At 53.0% G+C, this 16842-nt stretch overlaps 1 protein-coding gene across 1 annotated transcript in view; it reads right to left on the bottom strand.

Moving 5' to 3' along the window:
* CEP104 (centrosomal protein 104) overlaps nucleotides 1-16842 on the bottom strand; it is a 212455-nt gene that overhangs the window by 98095 nt on the left and 97518 nt on the right. The window lies entirely within an intron of this gene.

Here is a 16842-nt window from a genome sequence, read left to right as displayed (position 1 = left end):
GAGGGGGCCTTGATGAGGATGTCATCCAAGTAAGGAAGAACAACTACTCCCCTGGCGTGAAGGACGCTCATGGCGGCCGCCATGACTTTGGTGAAGACCCTTGGTGCGGTGGCAAGGCCGAAGGGTAGGGCTACGAATTGAAAATGGGAGTCCTGAACTGCGAAGCGGAGGACCTTTTGGTGATCTGGGGCGATGGGTATGTGCAGGTACGCGTCCTTGATATCTATGGAGGCGAGGAATTCCCCTTCGACCATGGATGCAATAATGGACCTTAGGGACTCCATCCTGAATCTCCGTACGTGCACATGTTTGTTCAGGTGTTTGAGGTCCAGGATGGGTCGAACTGACCCATCCTCTTTGGGGACCACAAAGAGGTTGGAATTAAAACCCCTGAACTTCTCGTCGTCCGGGACGGGGGTTATTACTCCTGCTGTTTGGAGTGAGTGGATTGCTGAGAAAAAGGCCTTGCGTCGGTTTCGAGTCTTTGGGGGGTTTGAGAGAAGGAACCGAATCGGGGGTCGGGTCTGAAATTCTATGTGGTAACCGGAAGACACAAGGTCTCGCACCCATTTGTCGTCTGAGGCGGCAGCCCAGATGTGTTGAAAGAACCGCAGTTGACCTCCTACAATGAGTGTGTCTTACGGGGCGCCGAAGGAGTCATGAGGGGGGAAAACGTCGTGGACGAGTCTCCCTAGTCCTGGACTGTTTTGGTCTAGGCTGCCATGACGAAGTGGGTTTTGGGGAGAGCTGAGAAGGTAGTCCGCGGCTAGTGGCGGGGACAGCGCGGGATGTCGACCAACCAAATGAGTTCCGAAAGGAGCGGAATGAGGACTGTGAACGTCTGGTGAAGGTCGTCCTGTGCTTCAGCTGGGGAAGGGAGGTACTTTTTCCTCCCGTGGCGTCAGAAATGAGCTTGTCCAGACGTTCGCCAAACAATCGGTCTGGAAAAAAGGGAAGGCCCGTGAGAGACCGCTCGCCATTGTCGGAGCCAGAGAGCTCTACGGATGGCTATGGTATTTGAGGCGGCAAAAGCTGCGCAGGTAGCAGCATCAATGGAGGCCTGCATGAGGTACTCCGCCGCAGCGGCAATTTGAGCTGTTACCTCTGTGACGGTATGAGGGAACTGGGATTCCTCAAGCGAAGTGTTAAGGTAATCTGCCCAGACCGAGATCGCCTTTGCGACCCACACAGAGGCAAAGGAGGGCGAGAGGGAGGAACCTGCAGTTTCAAAGGCAGAGCAATATAAGGTAAAGTCTGGCTCACTATCAAAAAAGTAGGTGCCTCCGAGGAACTACCACAGTGTAACAAAAACCAATAACTCGGGCACACAGAAAAAGGTAAGTGTCTGAGACAGAATAGTACTTGAATTTCAGTTTGCTTGTTTTTATAGATGCAAAGGATCCAAAAATAATAATTCTAAACGTTTCGGCCTTCACATACAGGCCTTCGTCAGAGAAAGTCTATGATATAAATATACAGAAAGAAAAAAAGAGAATTTTGTTTACTTACCGTAAATTCTTTTTCTTATAGTTCCGTATTGGGAGACCCAGACCATGGGTGTTTAGCTTCTGCCTCCGGAGGACACACAAAGTACTACACTTAAAAGTGTAGCTCCTCCCTCTGAGCTTATACACCCCCTGATGAGCAGACTCAGCCAGTTTAGTGCAAAAGCTGAAGGAGAATAGCCACCCACAAGTAAAACAGAGCAAGAACCGGAACAACCGGAGACTCTGTCTACAACAACAGCCGGTGATAACACGCGGAACAAGAAATTGCCAACAGGCAACAGGGAGGGAGCTGGGTCTCCCAATACGGAACTATAAGAAAAAGAATTTACGGTAAGTAAACAAAATTCTCTTTTTCTTTATCGTTCCTTTGGGAGACCCAGACCATGGGACGTCTCAAAGCTGTCCCTGGGTGGGAAATAAACAGAAAAACTAAGAAGTAGGCAGAACCTATCTTCACAAATGGGCGACAGCCGCCTGAAGGATGCGTCTGCCCAAGTTCGCATCTGCCGAAGCATGAGCATGCACTTGGTAGTGCTTTGAAAAGGTATGCAGGCTAGTCCAAGTGGCAGCCTGACAGACTTGTTGAGCCGTAGCCTGGTGCCTGAAAGCCCAAGAGGCACCGACAGCTCTGGTCGAGTGTGCCTTGATCCCCGGTGGGGGAGGCACCTGAGAACACTGGTAGGCGTCCGAAATGCTCGACCTAATCCAACGGGCTAAGGTCGGCTTAGAAGCAGAGAGGCCATTGCGCCGACCTGTGGTTAGCACAAAAAGAGAAGTGCACCGCCTAAGAGCAGCGGAGCGAGACAGATAGATCCGGAGAGCACGCACCAGATCCAGAGTATGCAGCGCTTTTTCAAAGCGATGAACAGGAGCCGGACAAAAGGAAGGTAGGGTAATGTCCTGGTTAAGGTGGAAAAAAGAGACCACCTTAGGAAGAAAGTTCGGAGTCGGACGGAGAACCACCTTGTCTTGATGAAAAACCAAAAAAGGTGACTCCGAAGAGAGCGCAGCCAAATCGGAGACTCTCCTGAGGGAAGTTATGGCCACCAGAAAGGCCACTTTCTGTGAAAGACGAAACAAAGAAACCTCCCTAAGAGGCTCAAAGGGGGGTTTCTGCAAAACCGTGAGAACCAAATTAAGGTCCCAGGGATCCAAGGGCCGCCGGTAAGGCGGAATGATGTGAAACGCGCCCTGCATGAAGGTGCGGACCTGAGCCAGCCGGGCGAGACGCCGCTGGAACAGCACTGACAGAGCTGAGACTTGTCCCTTGAGAGAGTTGAGGGACAGTCCTAGCTGCAGACCGGACTGTAGAAAGGACAGAAGGGTCGGCAAGGAGAATGGCCAAGGAGGATGGCCGGAAGAGCGACACCAGGACAGGAAAATTTTCCAAGTCCTGTGATAGATCTTGGCGGAGTTAGACTTACAGGCCCAAGTCATAGTGGAGATGACTTCCGGAGGAATACCAGAAGCCGTCAAGATCCAGGACTCAAGAGCCACGCCGTCAATTTGAGAGCTGCAGAATTCAGGCGGAAAAACGGACTTTGTGAGAGAAGGTCTGGACGGTCCGGGAGATGCCACGGCACCTCTACGGATAGATGGAACAGGTCTGGGTACCAAGCTCGCCTGGGCCAGTCCGGAGCAATGAGGATGACTCGACGGCCCTCCATTCTGATCTTGCGCAGGACTCTGGGCAAGAGAGCTAGAGGGGGAAACACGTAGGACAGACGAAACTGGGACCAGTCTTGAACCAGAGCGTCCGTGGCGAATGCCTGAGGATCGTGGGAGCGAGCCACGTAAACAGGAACTTTGTTGTTGTGACGGGATGCCATTAGGTCCATGTCCGGAGTGCCCCATTTGCGGCAGATTGACTGAAACACTGCCGGGTGCAGGGACCACTCGCCACCGTCCACGGTTTGACGGCTGAGATAATCTGCCTCCCAGTTTTCCACGCCTGGGATGTGGACTGCGGATATGGTGGACTTGGAGTCCTCCGCCCATTGAAGGATGCGTTGTACCTCCAACATTGCCAGGTGGCTGCGTGTCCCTCCTTGGTGATTGATGTAGGCAACCGCTGTCGCGTTGTCTGACTGGACTCGGATGTGCCTGCCCGCCAACAGGTGGTGAAAAGCTAGGAGAGCCAGAAGCACGGCTCTGGTTTACAGCACATTGATCGAAAGGGCTGACTCAGACGGAGTCCAAGTGCCCTGCGCTCTGTGGTGGAGACATACCGCTCCCCAGCCGGATAGACTGGCATCCGTGGTGAGGATCACCCAGGACGGGGCCAGGAAGGAGCGCCCCTGGGACAGAGAGAGGGGCCAAAGCCACCACTGAAGAGAGCTCCTGGTCTGTGGCGACAGAGCCACTTAGCTGTGCAAGGAGGAAGGCCGCTTGTCCCAACAGCGGAGAATATCCAGCTGCAGGGGACACAGATGGAACTGGGCAAAGGGAACAGCCTCCATTGACGCCACCATTTGACCCAGCACCTGCATCAGGCGCCTGAGGGAATAACGGCGGGGCCTCAGCAGAGAGCGCACCGCCAGTTGGAGGGACTGCTGTTTGACTAAGGGCAACTTCACAAGTGCCGGCAAAGTCTCGAACTGCATCCCTAGTACGTGAGACTCTGGGTCGGAGTCAGAGTGGATTTGGGAAGATTGACAAGCCACCCGAATTGGGCTAGAGTGGCGAGAGTGAGCGAGACACTCCACTGACAGTCCGCGCTGGATGAAGCCTTGACTAGAAGGTCGTCCAGGTAAGGAATCACTGCCAACCCCTGTAGGTGCAGGACCGCAATCACTGCTGCCATGACCTTGGTGAATACCCGAGGACCTGTGGCCAACCCGAAGGGGAGAGCCACGAATTGGAAATGATCTTCTCCGATTGCAAAACGTAGCCAACGCTGGTGTGAAACTGCAATTGGCACATGCAGATAGGCATCTCTGATGTCGATGGATGCCAGGAAATCCCCTTGGGTCATTGAAGCAATGACTGACCGCAGAGACTCCATGCGAAAGTGCCGCACCTGAACATGCTTGTTGAGAAGCTTGAGATCCAGGATGGGCCGGAAGGAACCGTCCTTTTTGGGGACTAGGAAGAGATTTCCGTAGAAACCTCTGAACCGTTCCCGGGCGGGAACCGGTACAATTACTCCGTTGGCCTGCAAGGATGCCACGGCCTGTGAGAAGGCGGCGGCCTTGGAGCAGGAGGGAGTTGAGAGAAAAAAAATCTGTTTGGCGGGCTGGAAGAGAATTCTATCCTGTAGCCGTGGGAGATGATATCCCTCACCCACTGATCGAAGACGTGTTGAAACCACGCGTCGCCAAAGTGGGAGAGCCTGCCACCGACTAAGGACGTTGCTGGCGCGGACAGATAGTCACGAGGAGGCTGCCTTAGCGGCAGCACCTCCTGCGGTCTTCTGTGGACGCGCTTTTGGGCGCCAGTTGGATTTCTGGTCCTTGGCTGAGTTAGTGGACGAGGCCGAGGGCTTAGAGGAGGACCAGTTGGAGGAACGAAAGGAACGAAACCTCGACTGATTCCTACCCTGGACAGGTTTCCTGGTTTTGGTTTGTGGCATGGAAGTACTCTTCCCGCCAGTAGCTTCCTTAATAATTTCATCCAGCTGTTCACCGAACAGCCGGGACCCAGCAAAAGGGAGCCCAGCAAGGTACTTCTTTGAAGAAGCATCTGCCTTCCACTCTCGAAGCCACAAGATCCTGCGGATAGCGAGGGAATTAGCCGAAGCCACCGCAGTGCGGTGAGAAGCCTCCAGCATGGCAGACATGGCATAGGATGAAAAAGCTGAAGCTTGGGAAGTTAAGGCAACCATCTCGGGCATAGATTCCCTGGCGAGGGAATGCATCCCCTCTAGAGAAGCAGAGATGGCTTTGAGAGCCCACACTGCTGCAAAAGTCGGGGAGAACGAGGCCCCCGCCGCTTCATATACGGATTTGGCCAGAAGGTCAATCTGGCGGTCAGTGGAATCCTTAAGGGAGGTGCCATCAGCCACCGACACAACGGTCCGGGCTGAGAGTCTAGACACCGGGGGGTCTACCTTTGGGGAATGAGCCCACTCCTTGACCACCTCAGGTGGAAAGGGAAAGCGGTCATCAGAACCACGCTTTGGGAAGAGTTTGTCAGGACAGGCCCTGGGCTTGGTCACAGCGGCCTGAAAACTGGAGTGGTTAAAGAACACACTCTTTGCTCTCTTAGGCGAGGTAAACTGGTGCTTTTCTGCCAGAGAGGGTTGCTCCTCTGATACTGGCGGATTGAGATCCAGTACAGAATTAATGGAAGCAATCAAATCACTAACATCTGAGTCACTTTCGGACAGATCAATGGGGTACATAGAGTTAACCTCCGAGCCCCCCGTAAAGGCATCCTCCTCATCCTGCGAGTCAGCTCCTGAATCAGAGCCGCAGGACGAGGAAGGAGAGGGAACCCTGCGTCTTCTCAGGAGGACGGGGTCTGGGACCAGATGATGAATCCTTTGTGAGCTCCGGTCCTGAGAGACCCCTAGCAGCAGAGGCACCCTGTGAAGGGGGCTGATGCATGTTCAGCAAAGTCCTGGACAGAAGTCCCATGGACTCAGCAAAAGACTGGGAGATAGACCTAGAAAAGGATTCTACCCAAGCCGGGGGTTCAGCCACAGGAGCAGGAGCAGCCTGAGAGACCACTGGGGGTGAGACTCCAGGCTGAGGCACCGCCAGGTTAGAGCAGGCATCAATGTGGATAGATGCTCGGTTCAGGCAGCAGGAGCTTACATGCAGTGCATACTGAATAAAGCTTTGGAGCCTTGCTCCTCGTGTGAGACATGCTGCTGGAGTGGGGGCTCTGCAAGAGAATGAACCCCAGAGAGTATATACAGAGGTCCACAACCAGAGGTTGTGGCTTACCAGACCGCTGAAGCGGTTTGTGTGCCCTCCAGATCCCAAAGCCCAGACCTCCAAACACAGCACCCAGCAGGGATGCAGAGCGCAGACCAGCGTCTGAGTGAATCTCTGAGAAAATGGCCGCCGGAGCGAAGAGAGGGTGCGGGACTTTGCTCTGAGAGCGGGATCTGGAGGGCCATAGAAACCTACAGGGGAGGAGACACGCACAGCAGTGGGGAGTGTCCCTCCCCTGTGCAGAACGGCCGCCGGGCGGAGCCGAGCCTGTCCCTCTGCATGAGTGACATGCGAGGGCAGTGAAACAGAAACTAGGCCTCCGGCGAAGCCGGGGCCTAAATTCGAGCGGCGAAGCCGACGAGCAGGCACTATCGGCGCGGTTCTCGTGCGACAGCTAGAGAACCCGCCGGAAATGTCAAAAAACACAGCAAACACACTCTCCCCCAAACAATAAAGCACAGGGACCCCCAACATAAACGTCTCAGGTACTTAGCTGCCGAGACGCAGGGCCAGGTCCCTGGGGATGAGTGCTCTGGTCCAGCAGTGTCCTGAAGGGCTGCGGATGGAGACCGGTCTCCTGCTAGGCATGGAGACCGTGCTGGCTCCCACTTCAAGCCAGAGCCCATGAGGGATGGTGAAGGAGTGCGGTATGTAAGGCTCCAGCCTTGGAAATCAACCTTAACAACACCGCCGACACAGTGGGGTGAGAAGGGACATGCCGGGAGTCCAGACATGGACCCGCTTTTCTTCAAACTCTTTCCAAAAAATCAAACAAATCAGATGAGAATGCATGTGTGGATGTATGCCTCCTGACACAAAGCGATAAACTGGCTGAGTCTGCTCATCAGGGGGTGTATAAGCTCAGAGGGAGGAGCTACACTTTTAAGTGTAGTACTTTGTGTGTCCTCCGGAGACAGAAGCTAAACACCCATGGTCTGGGTCTCCCAAAGGAACGATAAAGAAATTTAATTAATTGTTATACAAACAAAATAATGTTCATACCATACATGTTCAGTATAAGAATGTACCATTAAGGGAAAAAAAAGGGGACAAAACAATATCAACAAGCTTTTTGATACTGATAGTTAATCTATGTCGAAAAAGAGAATCAACATAATGTATCATAATGGTCTGTCTTTGAAATAATGTCCTCTGGAGGAGGTAATGGTAACAATGACCGCTGTACAGGAAAACCACCCTAAAGAGGGTTATCAGGAGTACATGAGACATACCTATATGATTGTAGAGAAAACAGTGTGTGTTCAAATATACGAGATCACTGTGAGAGGAAGGGATACCTAGAAATAGAAGGTAGTCAGATAACAAAGGCAGAGCGGGCGAGGTGCTCCACCTGTCTGTCTGTCGGGTCCTTGATGGAAGAACCATCGGGTAAAGACAGGATCGTTTTTGTGGCAAGGCGGGAGACCGGGGGATCGACCGAGGGCACATCGGCCCAGCCCTTAGGGGCAGGTGAGGCAAAAGGGTACCGGGACTCCATGAGTTTACGGTTACCGAAGCGCCTGTCAGGCTTCTCCCTTTGCTTTGTGAGGATATCCTGAAACGCTGGGTGATCAGCGAAAACCTTTTGGGGTTTCCTTGCCCTCTTAAAGGAAACCGCATGGTCAGTGGTAGTGGATGGGGGATCCTTCACATGCAGTGTTTGGTTGACTGCTGCTATAAGGGTGTCTATTGCAGTTTGATCATCTGGGGAGCGTGAAACCAAGGAATCATCCTGGTACAAACAGCATTCTCCCTCCTCCAGCTCTTCAGAAGCCGTGGAGCGTGTGGGAGAACCTGCCCTGTGTGCTCCCAAGGGAGAGCCATGGGGGCCATGAGAGAGTGCTGGAGACACCCGGCCGTGTGCTCTTTTTCTGATCCCTGCAACCGGTGAAGCATGGGCCCGGATTACCTCAGAAGAATCCTCCATAGGGGTATCCTCAGGCTGCGTTCCGTCCAGGGGCCCAGAAGGGTGTGGAGGACGACATTGCATAGCCAGCACCAGGTTCTGTGACAGTTTTTCCATGGATTGGGAAGAAACTGTGCCCATTCCGGTGGGCTGGGAGCCCTAGGCTCTGGGCTGACTGTTGCGGCGGGGGGGTCTTGGGGGGTTATAGGGGAACAGGACTCAGAGTGAAAAGAGGTGTTTATGTGGTAGCTCAGCGTGGCAGGCAGTGCAGGCTGAATAATAGACTATGAGCCTTAGCACTCTTAGTACCCTTAGAGTTCTGCATGTTCCTAATAGGAGTATGCCAGGAAGGGGAGCAATGATATGCAGAGCTACAAGTGAAGCAGTGGGAAGCAAGGATTGTATTTGCCTCGGTGTACCTCACCAGAATCAGCGGATGGCCCTGCGTCCTTAGGAAGGAGTCTCTGTGGAGATCTTCGCGCGCCTGAAAAAATCGACACATTGTCTGAAAGGTGTGTACCACAGCAAAAAGGTTAGACCAGTCAGATGTGCCGGCACTTTTGATGAACTTGATGGGCGCGCATGGCCATGTCCCGTCCCGGCTCCTCCCCAGCTCAATCCATTTTGGCATGAAAATGCCAAAAGTTGCAACACTTGCAAAATCCTCACTGCGCAAAAATTTGGTGACTTTTCAAAGCTTTTAGACAGTTTTCTAAATGTAAAAGCTTTGATAATTCGTCCCCGATAGTTCTAGAAATAATTCACAGAACTTCAAGCAGGGAAGAAAAAAATAATAATTACTACCGTAAAACGCATCCGGCAATGACGCTTTATGGCACTTTAGATGAAGAGTGGACGTATGACCATAAACTTCACCCTAATGTATTCTGCCTTAGATTGGTTCTGTGCCACGGTGTCCGCGGGATTATATACACACACACACACACACACACACACACACACACACACACACACACACACACGTGCCACATCAAAGACACAGGATTTTTAAAAAAAAAAAAAAAAAAAAAGAATATAAATCAGACATTCACAAGGGACCTGGGAGCAAAAATAAATAAATAAATACATAAATAAAATCAGAAACTCATAAGGAACCTGGGAGCACAAATAAATAAATAAAATCAGAAATTCACAAGGAACTTGGGAGCACAAATAAATAATAAAAAATAAAATAAATAAACATATTATATTATAATATAAAATATAATATAATATAATATAATATATATATATATATATATATATATATATATATATATATATATATATATATATATATATATATATATATATATATATATATATATATATACTAGAAGGTGGCCCGATTCTACGCATCGGGTATTCTAGAAGTTACGTATTGTGTAGTTAGTGTATGATTTTTGTTATATATATATATATATAGATGTTGTTGTGTGTAGTTACCAAGTGTTTGTGTAGGGGCTGTACATGTTCTGGGTGTTGTCTGGGTGTGGCGGGGGATGAGAGCGGTGTTGTTTGTGTGTTGGGTTGTGTGTCGTTATTTGTGGAGCGCTGTGTGTCTGTATCATTGTGTGTGTGTGTTGCGCGGTTTGTGTGGGGTGTGTGTGTGTGTTTTGGGGGGAGGTATGTTTTGTGCAATGTGTGTGTTGTGCGGTATGTGCGTATATTTGTGTGTGCCGCGGTGTTTGTGTGTTGGGTGTTGTGTGTGTGTGGGTGTCTGTGTAGGGCAGTGTTTGTGGTTCCCAGTGTGTGTGTGGTGTGTTGTGCAGTGTGTGTGTGTGTGTGTGTGTTTTGGGGGGAGGTGTGCACCCCCCATCGTGCTCCATCCCCCATGATGCGCACCCCCCCCCATCGTGCTCCATCCCCACTCCCCATTGTGCTCCATCGCCCATGCTGCGCACCCCTCATCGTGCTCCATCGCCCATGCTGCGCACCCCCCATCGTGCTCCATCCCCCATGCTGCGCACCCCCCATCGTGCTCCATCCTCACTGCCCATTGTGCTCCATCCCCCATGCTGCGCATTCCCCATCATGCTCCATCCCCCATGCTGCGCATTCCCCATCGTGCTCCATCCCCTAAGCTGCGCACTCCCCATCGTGCTCCATCCCCCATGCTGCGCACTCCCCATCGTGCTCCATCCCCCATGCTGCGCACTCCCCATCGTGCTCCATCCCCCATGCTGCGCACCTCCCATCGTGCTCCATCCCCCATGCTGCGCACCCCCCATCGTGCTCCATCCCCCATGCTGCGCACTCCCCATCGTGCTCCATCCTCCATGCTGCGCACTCCCAAACGTGCTCCATCACCCATGCTGCGCACTCCCCATCGTGCTCCATCCCCCATGCTGCGCACCCCCCCATCGTGCTCCATCCCCCATGCTGCGCACTCCCCATCGTGCTCCACAGTCACACATCAGACAGTAAACATGCACACATCTGATCGCATACACTCACACTCACACACATCCGATCGCATACACTCACACACACACACATCCGATCGCATACACTCACACACACACACACACACACACACACACTCACACACATCCGATCGCATACACTCACAGACACACTGACGATATCGCACATACGCGCTGACACAATCACAACATCCGGAGATACCACATGCTTCCGGCCATGTGATCCTCCGGCAGGTCCTGGAAGGTCACTGCACAGTATCGCCGCCGAGAAGCAAGCGATATCATGGGATGTTGTGAGTATGTGGATGCGATCTGATGTGTGTGTGAGGTGTGTGTGAGAGTGAGTGTGATCTGATGTGTGTGTGTGTCTGTTCTTATGTGTGTGCGTGTGTGTGTGTTCCGCCGCTGCAGGACGTGGATGCGATCTAATGTGTGTGTGAGGTGTGTGAGAGTGAGCGTGATCTGAGGTGTGTGTGTGTGTGTGTGTGTGTGTGTGTCTGTTCTTATGTGCGTGCGTGTGTGTGTGTTCCGCCGCTGCAGGACCTTGATGCGCTCACCTCGGGGTGAAAAGCCATTCCGTGTGGGGGGCAGAGCCTGGGCGAGCCGCCAATCCGTGCGGGGGGGCGGACCCGAGGCGAGCGGCCAATCCGTGCGGGGGGGGGAGGAGCCGAGGCGAGCGGCCAATCTGTGTGGGGGGCGGGGCCATGGCGAGGCCAGCGGCCAATCCGCTGTTTGTCACCGTAAGGACACAATTTTGGAGCAAGACAGACAGACAGACAGACAGAATAAGGCAATTATATATATACTAGAAGGTGGCCCGATTCTACGCATCGGGTATTCTAGAATTTACGTATTGTGTAGTTCATGTATGATTTTTGTTATATATATATATATATAGATGTTGTTGTGTGTAGTTACCAAGTGTTTGTGTAGGGCGCTGTACATGTTCTGGGTGTTGTCTGGGTGTGACGGGGGGTGAGAGCGGTGTTGTATGTGTGTTGCGTGTGTTGCGTTGTTTGTGGAGCGCTGTGTGTCTGTAGCGTTGTGTGTGTGTTGCGCGGTTTGTGTGTGTGTGGTGTGTTTTGGGGGGAGGTATGTTTTGTGCAATGTGTGTGTTGTGCGGTATGTGCGTATATTTGTGTGTGCAGCGTTGTCTGTGTGTGTGGGTGTCTGTGTAGGGCAGTTGTTTGTGGTTCCCAGTGTGTGTGTGTGTGGTGTGTGGTGTGTGGTGTGTTGTGCAGTGCGCGCGCGCGTGTGTGTGTGTGTGTGTGTGTGTGTGTGTGTGTGTGTGTGTTGGGGGGAGGTGCGCACTCCCAAACGTGCTCCATCCCCCATGCAGCACACTCCCCATCGTGCTCCATCCCCTATGCTGCGCACCCCCCATCGTGCTCCATCTCCCATGCTGTGCACTCCCAAACGTGCTCCATCCGCCATGCTGCGCACTCCCAAACGTGCTCCATCCGCCATGCTGCGCACTCCCAAACGTGCTCCATCCCCGATGCTGCGCACCCCCCATCATGCTCCATCCCCGATGCTGCGCACCCCCCCCATCGTGCTCCATCCCCCATGCTGCACCAGCATCAGCCTCTCTGCCCCCAGCATCAGCTTCTCTGCCCCCAGCATCAGCCTCTCTCCTCCCAGCATCAGCCTCTCTCCTCCCAGCATCAGCCTCTCTCCTCCCAGCATCAGCCTCTCTCATCCTAGCATCAGCCTCTCTCCTCCCAGCATCAGCCTCTCTCCTCCCAGCATCAGCCTCTCCTCTGTCCCCAGCATCAGCCTCTCTCCTCCCAGCCTTCCCCAGCATCAGCCTCTCTCCTCCCACCCTCCCCCAGCATCAGCCTCCCTCTCCCAGCCTCCCCCAGCATCAGCCTCCCCCAGCATCAGCCTCTCTTCTCTCAGCCTACCTCTCCCAGCCTCCCTCCTCCCAGCCTCCCTCAGCATCAGCCTCCCTCTCCCAGCCTCCCCAAGCATCAGCCTCCACCAGCATCAGCCTCTCTCCTTCCAGCCTCCCCCAGCATCAGCCTCCGCCAGCATCAGCCTCTCTCCTTCCAGCCTCCTCCAGCATCAGCCTCCCTCTCCCAGCCTTCCCCAGGATCAGCCTCTCTCCTCCCAGCCTCCGTCCTCCCAGCCTTCCCCAGCATCAGCTTTCCCCTCCCAGCCTCCCTCAGCATCAGCCTTCCCCAGCATCAGCCTCTCTCCTCCCAGCCTCAGCCTCTCTCCTTCCAGCCTCCCCCAGCATCAGCCTCTCTCCTTCCAGCCTCCCTCAGCATCAGCCTCCCCTTCCCAGCCTTCCCCAGGATTAGCCTCTCTCCTCCCAGCCTCCTTCCTCCCAGCCTCCCCCTCCCAGCCTCCCTCAGCATCAGCCTTCCGCTCCCAGTCTCCCCCAGCATCAGCCTCCCCAAGCATCAGCCTCCACCAGCATCAGCCTCTCTCCTTCCAGCCTCCCCCAGCATCAGCCTCTCTCCTTCCAGCCTCCCTCAGCATCAGCCTCCCGTTCCCAGCCTTCCCCAGGATCAGCCTCTCTCCTCCCAGCCTCCTTCCTCCCAGCCTCCCCCTCCCAGCCTCCCTCAGCATCAGCCTTCCCCTCCCAGTCTCCCCCAGCATCAGCCTCCCCAAGCATCAGCCTCCACCAGCATCAGCCTCTCTCCTTCCAGCCTCCCCCAGCATCAGCCTCCACCAGCATCAGCCTCCCTCGTCCCAGCCTCCCCCAGCATCAGCCTCCCCCTCCCAGCCTCCCCCAGCATCAGCCTCTCTCCTCCCAGCATCAGCCTCTCTCATCCCAGCATCAGCCTCTCTCCTCCCAGCATCAGCCTCTCCTCTCTGTCCCCAGCATCAGCCTCTCTCCTCCCAGCCTTCCCCAGCATCAGCCTCTCTCCTCCCAGCCTCCCCCAGCATCAGCCTCCCCCAGCATCAGCCTCTCTTCTTCCAGCCTCCCCTAGCATCAGCCTCTCTCCTTCCAGCCTCCCCCAGCATCAGCCTCCCTCTCCCAGCCTTCCCCAGGATCAGCCTCTCTCCTCCCAGCCTCCGTCCTCCCAGCCTTCCCCAGCATCAGCTTTCCCCTCCCAGCCTCCCTCAGCATCAGCCTTCCCCAGCATCAGCCTCTCTCCTCCCAGCCTCAGCCTCTCTCCTTTCAGCCTCCCCCAGCATCAGCCTCTCTCTTTCCAGCCTCCTTCAGCATCAGCCTCCCCTTCCCAGCCTTCCCCAGGATCAGCCTCTCTCCTCCCAGCCTCCTTCCTCCCAGCCTCCCCCTCCCAGCCTCCTTCAGCATCAGCCTTCCCCTCCCAGTCTCCCCCAGCATCAGCCTCCCCCTCCCAGCCTTCCCCATGATCAGCCTCTCTGCTCCCAGCCTCCTCCAGCACGCCGTGCTCCTCTGCCGACACTCACACACCCGATCGCATCCACTCACACACACCCGATCGCATCCACTCACACACACCCGATCGCATACACTCACACACACAGACACTGACGATATCGCACATACGCGCTTACACTCACAACATCCGGAGATACCACATGCCTCTGGCCATGTGATCCTCCGTCAGGTCCTGGAAGGTCACAACAGCACAGTATCGAGGCCGAGAAGCAAGCGATATCGCCGGATGCTGTGAGTGTGTGGATGCGATGTGAGGTGTGTGTGAGGTGTGTGTGAGGTGTGTGTGAGAGTGAGTGTGATCTGATGTGTGTGTATGTTTGTGTGTGTGCTATGTGTGTGCGTGTGGATCTTCCGCCGCAGCAGGACCTTGATGCGCTTGTAACCATGCGAGCATGGTTACCAACGTATCCACACCACTCCCGTGCGAGCGGGGGCCGGGGGGGGGGGGGGGGGGGGGGGAGTACAGTACTCACCTCCGTGACAGCCGTGTCAGTTCGGGGAATGCGCGGGGGGAGGGAGGGGGCGGGGCCAGAGCTAGCGTGCATTGCGTGAGGGGGGCGGGGCGTGGCCGAATTGCCAATGCCTGCAGGGTGCCGGGGCGAGAGGCCAATCTGTGGGGGGGCGGAGCCTGGGCGAGCGGCTGGCCAATCCGTGTGGGGGCGCAGCCTGGGCGAGCGGCCAATCCGTGTGGGGGGGCGGGGCCATGGCGAGCCCAGCGGCCAATCAGCTTTGTGTCACCGTAAGGACACAATTTTGGAGCATGACAGACAGACAGACAGAATAAGGCAATTATATATATAGATATACATACATATATATACATATATATACACACACATACATACATATACACACACACACACATACATAGAGATTATATATATATATATATATATATATATATATATATATATATATATATATATATATATATATATATATATATATATATATAGATAGATAGAGATATATATATATATATATATATATATCTATGTATGTATGTGTGTGTGTATATATGTATGTATGTATATGTGTATCTATATATGCATTACAGAGGAAGTCTCTTTGCTCCTGGTGGAGACACGCAGGGCGCCCGTGTGTACACGCTGCGAGCATGTGGCATGTCATGTGCTAGACCCAGGTTGAAGCTCCAATTTTCACCAGCTATTAAAAAACTGCTTATACATCAGCTTTATAATAGTCACCGATCTACTCGCTGCTGCCGAGCCAAGAGAGGCAGGGACCGGAGAATCCCACCGGCCGCCCACCCACCGAGTACAGGCTGCTGGCCGCAGGACACAGCAGCTCGCACTCACCTAATGCTTTTCTGATTAAAAACTGATGTAGCTGGAAAACAGGAGCTGCAATCATTAATTCTGTTGCCCGAGTACGGCAGACGGGGCTGAAACGGTCTGATAAAACACATATACAAAAGAACCAATATGTGGAGTTTAGCGTTGTACAGAAACCATCTTGGAAGCAGGAAGATTATTTTTATTTCCAGAAAAAGTCGCATGTGGTTGATTTTACCTGATGGCCGCAGCTGCTCGGAATAAAGCTCCAGAGCAGGGAGCACAGGGGTCATATTATCTATAGTCCGGAGCCTGCACAGCGCCCCTGTGTTACCTTCTGCAGGGCGGGGGACAGCGCTGGATACACACAGGAGGGACCGGATGGATTGAGAAAAGAAAAAAAAAAGAAAAAAAAAAAAAAGGGTCTGATGAGGAGCATTTACCACGGTAATTTGAAAAGAAAAAAAAAAAAAAAAAAAAGGGTGCTGGCATCATCATTCCAGGGGCACAGAAATAACGTGTCGCCCACAGCCGTGCGGATCTGGAACAGAATGCATTAAAGGGGATATCTCAAAACGGAAGGAAATTGCGTAAATAAAGGAAATGGTAAAAAAAACTACAACTAAAAACAAAAACAAAAAACAAAATCCCCTAAACACCACATGCCGCTCCCTGGGGCTCCCACCAGTCTATGTTTACCTTGCCATGATGAAATCTACCCACATAACTGCTGCAGCCAATCACTAGTGTTAGAGGTGTATAACACATGACTGCTCCAGCCAATCACTGTTGATAGCGTTGTACAAAACAAGACCACTGTATCCAATCACTGGTGTCAGAAATTTACAACATATGGTGACTGCAAACACTCACTGGAGTCAGAAATGCATACACAAGACTGCTGCAGCCAATCACTGGTGTCAGAGGTGTATAACAAATGTATAAATGTATAACACAAGATCTCTGCTGCTAATCACTGGTGTCAGACGTGTTTAACACATGACCACCGATTGGCTGCAGTGACACTATAACTAGGAAGGTAAATAAAGAAAGGAGGTGCGCATGGGAGCAGGGGAACTGGAGCAGCAGACCTACCAGATCAGTATAGGTTGATTAATATCTTATACACATACACACACACACACACACACACACACTTTTAGCATTTCCTCCAATTGTCATGGTTTACATTAAAAAGGGAACCTGTCAGCAGATTTGGGGACTATAAGCTGCAGCCACCACTAGTGAGCTCTTATATACAGCATTCCAACATTCTGTATATAAGAGCCCAGGCCGCTGTGTAGAACATAGAGTCTTTACAATACTCCCCTAAATCGGTCGCTGCGGTGGATCTAGTTAGATGGACATCTCCATTCTGCAGTGCTGGCGCCTCCTTTTTCGGCTATCTTCATCCTTCATCTTCTGAAGCCGCGGTGTATGATGCGCTTACG

This window comes from Anomaloglossus baeobatrachus, chromosome 11 (assembly GCF_048569485.1).
Source record: "Anomaloglossus baeobatrachus isolate aAnoBae1 chromosome 11, aAnoBae1.hap1, whole genome shotgun sequence".
Classification (NCBI taxonomy): Eukaryota; Metazoa; Chordata; class Amphibia; order Anura; family Aromobatidae; genus Anomaloglossus; species Anomaloglossus baeobatrachus.
The sequence above is the reverse complement of the archived record's forward strand: the minus strand, read 5'-3'. Positions and strand labels throughout refer to the sequence as shown.